The sequence below is a fragment of the Colossoma macropomum genome, unplaced genomic scaffold (genome assembly GCF_904425465.1).
Source record: "Colossoma macropomum unplaced genomic scaffold, Colossoma_macropomum, whole genome shotgun sequence".
Taxonomy (NCBI): domain Eukaryota; kingdom Metazoa; phylum Chordata; class Actinopteri; order Characiformes; family Serrasalmidae; genus Colossoma; species Colossoma macropomum.
This window is the reverse complement of record NW_023494799.1, coordinates 24,522,797-24,534,917: the sequence shown is the minus strand read 5'-3', so window position 1 is coordinate 24,534,917 and position 12,121 is coordinate 24,522,797. Positions and strand designations below refer to the sequence as shown.

The following is a 12,121-nucleotide window of genomic DNA, read 5'->3' as shown; positions in this document are numbered from 1 at the left end:
AAATGCTGTTTTTATGTTTTAACAGAACCATAAAATGTTACGGGTTTGCTCATATTTGTGCCTAACAGACAGATCAAGAACAGGTCAAGGAGGTGACTGAGAAGGCGGCTTTATCACTGATGGTTGCTAGTTGGAAAAACAGTGGAAATGTGTGTTCTCTGACAGATTAACATGGTGGTCTGTCGTCTACTGAAGAGAAAATCGTGTGAAACGACAAGTCCTCATCCGCGTCCAGTGTTGCACCTGTCAGCTGTAGTGTTAGCTCATCTGAAGAGGCAGCCTCTCTTACTCATCCATGATTTTTATTAGCTAGATTTGAATTATAAAACATATTTTCAAATGTATCCCTCTGCTCGCTGCTAAATTATTGCAGCCTCTTAACACCAGTGCCGTCAGCTGTAAGCATGTGCGGTTTTAAAGGGGTGGCCGAGGTGGCCAGGGCACTCCCTGAAATCTGATTGGCCAACGCCATTGTCTTCCACCTCGCTGTGTGGCGGATGTTTGCACCTTTAAGAGGAGAATTGTTTCGTTTCACATATTTACATCGAGGGTATGTCTCGTCTGTCCCGCTTTGCCTTTAAGGGGAGAGTTGTTACGATATCGGTGACCCACAAATAAACTACCCAACCTCGCTTCAACCTCCCCAACCTGAAATCTAAACTGACCTTTTATGTTGTTAGGTCATGTGCCTGCTCATATGAAACACGATTATATTACATTATATTCTATCATTTAAAAACAATTAGGATTTATAAGAAGACTAAAAAAACCTTCTAATAAAATGTACTGAACTTTGCCGCCTTTAAAGCTGGACATGAAGTGACACAGGCAACCATGTGACACCATGCGGACCGATCACAGACAGGAGGTCTCCGAACAAACACCACACAAACTAAAACAATTGTGAAATTGGCCAAAAGGATGTTGTTTTGCTTGGAAACACACTGCCAGCTTCAAATGCCATCATCCCCACCTATCAGCTAGCTCAGAGACCCTTCCTGATACCACAAAAACATCCAGATATGGAAGGAAAGTGCGTTATAAATCACTGCTGTCGGAACAAAACCCTGTATCTCCAAAATGATAACGTTACAGAAGAAGGAAAAAACATACTTTACGTTTAATGTAAGTCAATTGAACCTGACTTTTTCCAAGTAAGTTTGGGCCGTTTCTTTTGGACCATTCATTATGAACTTCACCCATAACCTGAAGGACTACAGGCATTTTTTCAAATTATGTCAAAAACTGAAAAATGACAAAAATGAAGATACAAGGTTTTGCTTCAGCAACAGTAATATAAATATTTACCCATTCAAGCTGTCTTTAAAAGCCAAAATACTTTTTGTCTTGGTATTAAAGGGTTAACACAGACAAACACACCAAGACTTTCCCTTGGAGTGCCAGTATGAGACATGACTATTTCCAGCATTGCATGGAAATTGAAGTCACTTTCACTATGAGTGAGACCCCAGAAAGTCCCTCTTTGGGACATGCTGACGGGTCAGTGTCAGTGAAAGCCACGTTAGATTGAAGCAATTGACGCCTGCAGTGATGTTTCAAAGACATTCATTTGCACTGAGGAGACTCACTGATTTAATCAATATAACCATAATCCGATTACATTTTCTTACCCCATCGACGCTATTGAGGACAGAGTGTTTTAAATAGCGGTCAGCCCAAATTGGAAAAGCACTTAAATACATAAGACTTGAATGCTGAGTTGTAACTAAGCTTATTAAGTTCTGCAAGAACCAACAACAAAGGTATTATGAGCTCAGCATATCAACACATGAGAATTGTGGGAAAACGCATGCAGGTGACATCAGCGTGAACAAACCTGCATGAAATACGAGTCAAAATGTGAGCAAGCAGGCAGCACTTTAAAATGGAATTCCACCAAAATTTCAAAATTTCTGCATAATTCAGTCATTCGGTCATTCAGAGTGGTTTGGTATGAGGTGGCTCACTGGAGAGAAACTTGGACTCTAGATTTCTCAGTGGTGGTGATAGGAACCAGGGGGCGCACTGTCTACATCGCAAATGTATCCATTTTATTTATCAACAAGATCCACTCTGGAACCTACACACGCAATTATAAATGTAATGATCTGAAATACAAAGTTCTTTTGAGATGTTCCAGAGTATTTTGCCTTACAATATAAATATATAAAACTCTCTACCATGAATCCATCCATCCATCATCTAAACCGCTTATCCTTCTGGGTCGCGGTGGGGTGCTGGAGCCTATCCCAGCTGTCATTGGGCGGAAGGCAGGATACACCCTGGACAGGTCGCCAGTCCATCGCAGGGCTCCACCATGAATGAATATTTTAAAAAAAAAATGTGTTTCACACCATAACATTCTGAAAACTCTCATAAAACAATCAGGCAGCGTATTCATTTAATATAACTTTCTATAAGGTAGCTTTTACAGCTTTAGATGTCTGGTTCCTATCACCCCCACTCTGAACAACTCTGACTCAGTAAGTTTCTCTAGAATGGAGCACTTCACATCAAACCACTCTGAATGACTCTGTTTTGATTTTCTATGTGGAAATAAGTTAAAACATACTCACACGTGTCACATACTTTTGCGCACAAACTGTATTGATTTATTAATTTGCTGTATTTAACATATAATAGAAAATGTGCTATAATTTTGCACATTTTAGTTCATTTTCCCAGTATGTTAAATTCAGCAAATACACAGTAACTGTGCACTAAAATGTGCAGAAGTGTGTTCTCTGTAGATGTTCTGAAGTTATTTTCACAATTTGACCAAGGTAAACATTTGCATATCGCTGCTGTCGGAAGAAAACCTTGTATCTCAATTTTTGTCATTTTTCAGTTTTTTACATAATTTGAAAATGCCTGTTGCCTTTTACATTGGGTGTGAAAAAATTCTGGTTCCACTGACTTACATTAAAGGCAAAGTAGGTTTTTCCTTTTCCTGTAAAGTTACCATTTTGGAGATACGAGGTTTTATTGAGGCCACAGCAATATGACTTTTTAGACTATATAACTCTGTAAACAATCTCATAACAAGAAATAATACACATATTGCCCATACTCACCATGATATGCTTCTTTCACTGTACTAAACAAGTTAAAGCACCCTGTTAACTGAACCATGTCCATTCACTGCAGCCTGTAAACTGACCCGCATCTCTTTTGTCTTTCTCTTTGTCTACACATGAGGAGTCAGCAGATCAGACATACCTTCTCATGCTTCAGGAGAACATCCAAACATCGTTCAGTATCCTCAATATCCTTAACGTCCACCAGATAAAGGCATCCTCCGCTAGTTCACACGGCTCGTCTGAGCTGCCTCTGTAACTCCAGCTTTAGCATTACCTTGTATTTAGGTCTGCTAGCGTGGAAGGATGCTAGTGCACTATGTTTTTAGACTCTGCTCCCTCCTCCTCCCTGACCGGCACCGCTAACCCTCCACCCCCCACCCAGAACGCAGTGAAATCCAACCCTCCCTGGCTTGCTCCCAGTGGGCTGCTCCGCGGTAAGCTAGCCCCCCTGTCCCTCCCAGGATGACTTCAGACATATTCCCTCATCCTGCTCTGCTACAGAAGCCCGGCTCAACCAGATTAGCACAGCTCAACGAGATTAGCATGCTGGAATCGTTTTATAAACCACGCGTGCGCCTATCACACCGGGCTGCTGCTCAGACACACAGAACACTGTGGGGACGTGACTGGACTGAGACATGAGGAAAGGATGAGCGCCTCACTGGGCTACCATTACTGCAGGGAAGCGCACGCACAGAATCTCCGCTGCTAGTGATGCTGAGCTGGCAGGAAAAAAAAACAGCTAGTGCACAAATTTCACCTTTACAAAGTCACTGACTGCTTTTGATGCTGGTTTCCAGCCACAATATAATTACTCAGTGTTCTCTATATATAAGAATGTACTTTCCTTCACAATATGAATATTAAAATTCTGTTTCTGTCAGAACTCAGGCAAAACTGATATGAACATCGGGCAATTATTACACAGTTAGTTCTGCAGATCGCAATAATTTGGTATAAGTTGGTATCTTTTACAGTCATATGTTTACACCACAACATACAATATGTGAATTGGAGCATTTTCGCCACCTTTAGGGGCGGCGGGGAGTAATGCTTGTTTATTCAATGTTTGTTGATAACACCTTTAGAGGGCGGCGGTGAGTAACGCTTGTTTATTTGATGTTTGTTAATAACACCTTTAGAGGGCGGCGGTGAGTAACGCTTGTTTAATTGATGTTTGTTAACACCTTTAGAGGGCGGCGGTGAGTAACGCTTGTTTATTTGATGTTTGTTAATAACACCTTTAGAGGGCGGCGGTGAGTAACGCTTGTTCAATTGATGTTTGTTAATAACACCTTTAGAGGGCGGCGGTGAGTAACGCTTGTTCAATTGATGTTTGTTGATAACACCTTTAGAGGGCGGCGGTGAGTAACGCTTGTTCAATTGATGTTTGTTAATAACACCTTTAGAGGGCGGCGGTGAGTAACGCTTGTTTATTTGATGTTTGTTAATGACACCTTTAGAGGGTGAATTTACTGCCTTTTACAGTAGGAAAACAGTGTGTCAGAATTACAGCTTGAAGAACCCAAAAATGGCTTGACTGCTTTAGTTTTCTGTTTAAATACAGTACGTTTCTTTTTTTGTCACCATCATCAGCATCATCACAAAACCACAACGGAAATTTCACAGTAGCAGTAAGTCTACACTGTCACATTGTAAAGAAACCACAATAATAATTTTACAGTAGAGGGGAAAAAACATTCCTAACTTTGAATGAAAGTAGGAATGAGTTTTTATTGCTCCAGTCATGACATTTTAACACAGGGTAAAGGCTTGTTGGCATTTTCAAATTATGTAAAAAAACAGAGCTGTGAGTTTTTTTCCCCTGACAGGGACAGTATAAAATGCTATATTATGCCCAGTGAACAGTCAGTTATATTGTATACAGCAATGATTTAAAACATTCTACTCTGAAGTTGCTGTGTTGACTCTGACTGTAATCTAAAGTGGAATTATACATTCAGCACAAGTACAAACATAAATAGAGCTGTGCCTTATCAACATGTATTTGGAGCCTTGGTGCGTTTCACTTCTTTCTTCTATATTTAAGCTGTAGACGCTGATGTTCCTCGAACCATAACCACCACACAGATGGTTTTCTCTAATTCCAGTACAGCGATCAACGCAAAACAAAACCAGCCAATCATTCATCAGCCACTTCAGCTACACCGTCTCTGTGGATTTTCTCACTTGATAAGGTGCAGAGCTTTGTAGTTCACACATATTAATGCCACACCTCTAAGTACAGCAGAGAAGCACATCAAGAAGCCTACTAAAGCGAAGGCACCACTCAGTGAACTCCCACTTCAGAAAATATACCAACTGATAAGATCATTTACTTGTCTGGGCAAGCATTGAGGACCTGCTGGAGACTCTGGTAAGGTGACATTCACTGCACAAAAAGGAAACTTGCAGCTTTAAGGCCCAGGAAGGAAAACTATGCAAAAAGCAATGCATGGCAAAAGTATTTATGCTTCAAATGTAATGACACAATCATACTGTACTAAGATGGATTTTTGGGGTTAAACCCCTAAAATATACGGTTTATTATTCATTAAATAATAACAAAAAATAAGGTTTATTATTCATTAAGTTTATAGACTACAACGCAAACTAGTCATTCTTAAGTAGAGGAGCGTTTGGACCTGCTGGTGGGTCCCGGCTTTTTACTTTCCTTAATTAAAACTAGTGTAAGTTGTGGATTCTAAACTTTCAACCCACATTTCATCAGTAGAAGAGTGTAGGTTATTTACATATGATTTACATATGGTACATATGATTCATTACATTTAATGAAAAGTGTGAACAGTCTTTGTCCTGCGATGGACTGGCGACCTGTCCAGGGTGTATCCTGCCTTCTGTGCAACGACCGCTGGGATAGGCTCCAGCACCACTCGCGACCCAGAAGGAAAATTGTTCTTCAATGGTTCTTTAGTAAAAGCAACGGTTCTGTTTAGAACCATGAGTTCTATATAATACTATTTAATGCTTAAAGGGTTCTTTATATGGTGAAATGGTTCTTCAGATTGATGGAAAATTGTGCTGTATATGGCTTTCGAAAAAGGGTTCTACTGTTGTTACAAGCTTGACATTGTAACAACAGAAGACCCCTTGTTGGTGCTATGTGGAACCCTTTTCAAAAAGGTGCAACATAGAACCATCTACAACACATTCTCCATCAATCTGAAGAATGCTTTCACCATGCAAAGAACCCTTTAATCATGCAAAGGGGTTTGTGAGTGTTCATGGTTCTATACAGAACAATTTTCTGTCATAAAGAACCCTTGAAGAACCATCTTTATAAGGGTGTATACTATAGCAGAACACTTTTTGGTGCTATATAGAATCATTTAAAAAAAAGCCATATATAACACATTCTCTATCAATCTGAAGAACCCTTTCATGATGCCATGAACCATTCATGAACCATTTAATCACGCAAAGGGATCTCTGAGTGTCCATGGTTCTATTTAGAACCATTTTCTTTAATAAAGAAACCTTAAAGAATCATCTTTTTTAAGAATGTATACTACAGCAGAACCCTTTTTGGTGCTATATAGAACCATTTTAAAAAAGACATTTACAACACATTCTCCATCAATGTGAAGAACTATTTCACCATGCAAAGAACCATTTGAGCATGCAAATGGTTCTATATAGAACTCATGGTTCTAAACAGAACCACTGCTTTTACTAAAGAACTTAAAAATCTTTGTGTGCAAAGCAACCAGCTCTAGACTCCTGAGGGTTAAACAGAAGACAGTATTGGATTTATATTACCAGACTGCATTGGTCAGTCAAGAAATGACCATTATTTGGCTTTTAAAAAATTGACAGCATGTTTGATTGTGCGACAAAAAGCTTGCACATAAATGGCATATACATCTGTAAAATGATAACCTGTATGAAATCACATGAGATGTGATGCTGAACCAATAACATTTGGAGGACAGACATGAGTAACAAACTAAAGGGCTAAATAAATAAATGAATAAATGAATGAAAGAAACAATGGCTTGAATAAACATTTGTAAATGCAAAATATGGATTTTTTTCTGTTTTTTTGTTCCAGTTCTCAGCCCTGGTTATGACCCCTCTGAGTTTCTGTAGCCATAGTTTTTGACTGTTGAATTAAGTCCTGCTTTGACTACTCACACTAATTAGTTTCCAGTTTCACAAGTTCAGTGTTTACTAAAAAAAAATTTACAGTTAAGTCCTGCCTTTTTATGTACACAGCAACTAAATATGAACACGCCTGCCTGATAAGAAACAGTTTCAGAGCACCTCAAAGCACTTTTTGTGAACCAAAATGGGTTACAGAGTACAAAGCATACTAGTCTTAAATGGTTAACACAGTGTGGGTGGAAAGTGTTTGTAATTAAAGTTGTTAAAGTGCACTAAACACCTGTAAACTGTCTCAAGTTCACAGAACAAAAACAAAAAGTGAAACTGTTCAAACAGCTGCTCATTCACAGCTTCAGCTTCTTTGAGGGATTCATTCTAACGGCCTTTACAGAAAACATACACAGCTTGATCTGTACATGTCATGAATGCATCATGCAAATAAGCCAAAGAAAAATAATTAGGATAATAATAATAATAATAATAATAATAATAATAACAACAACAACAACAACAACAACAACAATGATGATAAGGATTCAACAAGACTCAACTTCACAGAGTTTATTTAACCCTTCCAAGGAGGGATGCACTGGTATCAGAATTGGGCTTAAATCTATCATTACAAAGAAATGCAACATCATCAACATTACATATACAAACTTACAAGACACATTTCACGTGTAGGTTCACTGGTGGTTACATACAGTAAATAAATGTCTATATTTGTGTTGTAGACATGGCAACCCATGGTTCCTATCACCACCACTGTAAAGAAATCTGAACCATTTCACACCAAACCACTCTGAATGACTTTGTTTACATCCCGATGATTACATAATGCAGAAATATTCAGAAAGCCATCAAATACTGGTCTGAAACATTGGTCCAATCTAAGCATCTGTCTGATGCCCGATATTTGTTTTTTGTAAAGCAAATATCTGCCGATATCGACATGATTCTAATATCATCGCAAAACTTAGAAGACACAGTTATCGCTGGTGGTAACAAAAACACGGCACAATTCTACATTAATTAACTCTCAATCATAGTTCATTGAAACAAGCTGAGAAAGTTCAATCCATACCAAACATGAGACATTTTATTATGATTTAAATTTGATGAAAAGTTATTTTTGTGTACAGTGTTGTTTTGCAGAAACTCCCTTTATATTTTTGCCATATTTTTGTCATCTTATGATTCTGAAACGATCAGAACAAGTCAGACATGCAAACCCTGTATAGAACATAATGTAAATGTAATTCATCATATAACTAACAAGGTAATCTAGGGTTGCACGATGATATCAGAACTATATTGAGGAACTACGATTGCACTGTTACTATACTTTATGTCTAAGTATTTACTGCACTATTCATATTGCCACAATCAGTTACTGTACATGTTTTTACTCTGCATACTTATCATATGCTGCTCTCACAGAACATACTACCTGCATTTGCATTCTCTCCACTTACTCTGTATATGTGTACATTATATTTAGACTTGCATATCTACATTCTGTTTACCACTCTACCACCCCTAACTGTACATATTGTAACCACAGCATTGCTTACCACGTTACCTTTCCTGGACTTTACATGTAAATAATACTGTATTTGGCACTTCTGGTTAAGTGCTAACTGCATTTCATTGGCTCTGTACCTGTACACGGCACAACGGCAATAAAGTTGAATCTAATTTAATATAATCTAATATCGTATTGCCAGATATTTGCTTTAAAAAAACAGGATCAGACAGATGTCTAAATGTAACTCATATTTAAAACCAATAATCGAAGACATATTTACTGTACTCCAGAAGACCAGAATGTTTTGCCCACTCTGGGCTGCTGTGCTGAAATATCTGCAATTTATTAATTTTACTGCATGTCACTGCTGTTGGAAGAAAACCTCCTTTTTTTGACGTTTTTCAGTTTTTGACATAATCTGAAAATACCTGTTGGCCTTTACCTTGTATGTAAATTTCATGAGGAATGTACAAAAAGAAATAGCCCAGAATTACTTGTAAAGACGTCTGGTTCCATTGACTCACATTAAAAGTAAAGTAGGCTTTTTCCTTTTCCTGTCAAGTTACCATTTTGGAGATACAAAGTTTTTTTCCGACAACAGCGATTTGCAACCCTACAGAAATAAATGGAACACTCCTCTCAAACGCCATTCCAGGCAGATCCAATCCCAATTTCAACAGTTCATAAAAGTATTGGCAGCTGCAGATATGTACATAAAAAATAGTGGATATCAACTCGCACTGTTATTATTATCATGATATGAGTTTCTACAATAAACATATTGTTAAGGGCTGCAATGCAGGATGTGTCAAATAACCTCACACACATACAGCCAAAGTGACATCATTAGGCTGGCAGGAATGTAGCATTAGAAACCCAACAGGTGCTTATCCACAACAGGCTTGGACCCTGCTCTCCCACACGGAAACCAAGTAGCTCGACCATTCAGCTAAATGGCCAGTTACAACACCTACATGCACAGCTTAAAACTATTCTGTTCTAGAACTAGTAGCCTGTAAAATGCTCAAAACCTGATGATTTTTCTAACTCTCAGTGTTGTGTGTCAAATACGTGACTGTGTGGTAAAATGTTTGAAGCAGAAATGCTATCATTACAACTAATGTGCATCATCATAAGGAGCTTTTTAAGGAATTAAATATATAGTGACTGTCCAAAGAAAAACCATGCATCTCCGAAATTGTAACTTTACAAGAGAAGGCAAAACGTTCTGAACTTTGAATAGAAGTTAAACGTACAGAGATTTTCTTCCAAGTGACTTTGGAGCACTTCTATTTGTCCATTCATCATCAAATTGTCACACAATGTATGGAACAACTGCCATTTTCAAATGATACAGAAAGTAAAAATTGACAAAAAATTGAGATACATGTTATCTTCTGGACAGCAAATATATTTGAAGGGTTTCATTCATTTTTATTTGTAACAATTTTGGATGTAAAGGGTTTTGGAAAAGAATAACTGATGTTAATGAAAAACATGTTCTCTAATAGAAGTGGTATTAATGATATTTACATAATTTGAAAATGACTTCGAAAAAAATACTGTCACATTAACTTACAACAAAGAGTAACTACACCCTAAGACCTTTCATTAATAGTTGAAATGCATTGTTCTGTAATAATAATATACACCAGACTTGCTTGAAACATGGGCTCATCTTTCCATACTGTAAAAATAACTTGGTGGTCAGTTCTGCCTCTCTGCTTCAACTCTGCAATAGGCGCAGATGACATGTCTTTTTACCAAAGTATGATGACATGTCACAGTACGCAAATCAGTCAACCAATGTTACCGCCCTGATGACGTCCTACTCGTGCCCAGAGCCATGGAGAGAGATGGCTCTGCTCGTGCCACGCTCATAAAAATTAAACCATACAAGCCTAGAGTGAGGGAGAACATTGGTGCCATTTTGGATGTTTTTGCATACATATCGTCTCGTCGCCTTTAGCATGTTATTTAGTGTTCTAGTTAGTTATTACTGGTAATTCTTAGTTATTGTGTTTGTAGATATTGTAGTTTTTAGCCTTTTAGACTTAACTAGCCTTATATTGATGACGTTCAATGTATGATTAGATAACCTGACGGACCAATTAAATGAGGATTCTTGCAAGTCTCCATAAAGCTGCTGGTAAATGCCACGAACAGCTTGCAGAACGTGAGGATTTAGGGCCACTGGATGACCGGTGAGGCAGTGTATGACCTCAACCGGTCACATCGGTAAACAACCTGTTGGGTATGATACAGTCTCCCTATTATACTTCTTTGCATGAAATCAAACCGGCAGCATGCTAAAAGCTGGTTGTGATGCTGGTAATGCTAGAGAACGGATGGCGTAAGCTAACTAGCTTAGGCTACAAGGGTTGGATTAGCTTTTTTACTGCATTAACTTTTAACATACCTCAGCCACCATCCTACTGCAAGTGTTCTCAACAAGTGAGAGATTGGACGGTGCCCACAAGAGCACCTGTATAGAGGAAAATGGTACTTAATGGCCTAATAGAAGTATGTTTTTCATAGCTTGATGAGTCAAACTGAATGAAACTTAGACAGTGTTCAAAGAAATCCACTTTATTAATTCAAAACTCAGTGCATCTAAGAAATCAGGCTGCGAGTTTTATCTAATATGGACCTGCTTTTATCTAATATGGACCTGAACAGGTCATTAGAAGCGAGCTGTCATGGTTTCAGGGAATGTTCTACCGTTCAGACGCCTCTGCCGCTCGCTGCTAATCATTTTCTGTCACTATGTTAACTCTTCGCTGGCTTGAGTCAGTGGCTCATACTGGTGAGGCTCAAGACGCACTGCCAGATCAGAAGCAAGATGGGGATGGTAGTGGAGAAGAATCTTTAAGACCTCATAAGAAGTCAAAGTTGCAAAAGTGCTGTTTGATTCTGTCACTCGCCATACTTTCTAGTAGCTAACGTTAGCTCTAAAAACACAGCAGCCCAGGCCACCCGGTTTCCCTCACAGCCCCACCTCCAAACCCTTAGATCACTGACAGTGCCCCTCCCATTTTTCAAAGTTGAGCCAGGGGTGGAGTTAGCTGAAAATAGTGGGGTCTAGTTACTCTTTCAAAGTTAATCACCATTTTTTCTTCTCCTGTAAAGTCGCCTTTTTGGAGATACAAGACACCTAATGTGTCCCTAATGACACCGAACACCACAATGCTTCACAGGACCCTTCGTACAGTGCATAGGAATGTGCTTTGCAGCTCTGCTTAAATAGTGTTTCATTACTTTTAGTTTGCACAATAGTGAACTGTGCTTTTGTAATCGTGTATTTGTTTCTGCTGTTTGCTTAAAGGAGAGGTTAGTTTCTATTCTTTCTGTTTACACAGCAAAAGAGTCTTCTGTACTTGCAGCACAT

The 12,121-nt window shown here is 38.6% G+C and overlaps 1 protein-coding gene across 1 annotated transcript in view; it reads right to left on the bottom strand.

The window, feature by feature from the left end:
- lrrk1 (leucine-rich repeat kinase 1) overlaps positions 1-12,121 on the bottom strand; it is a 154,784-nt gene that overhangs the window by 132,567 nt on the left and 10,096 nt on the right. The gene's annotated exons all lie outside the window — the stretch shown is intronic.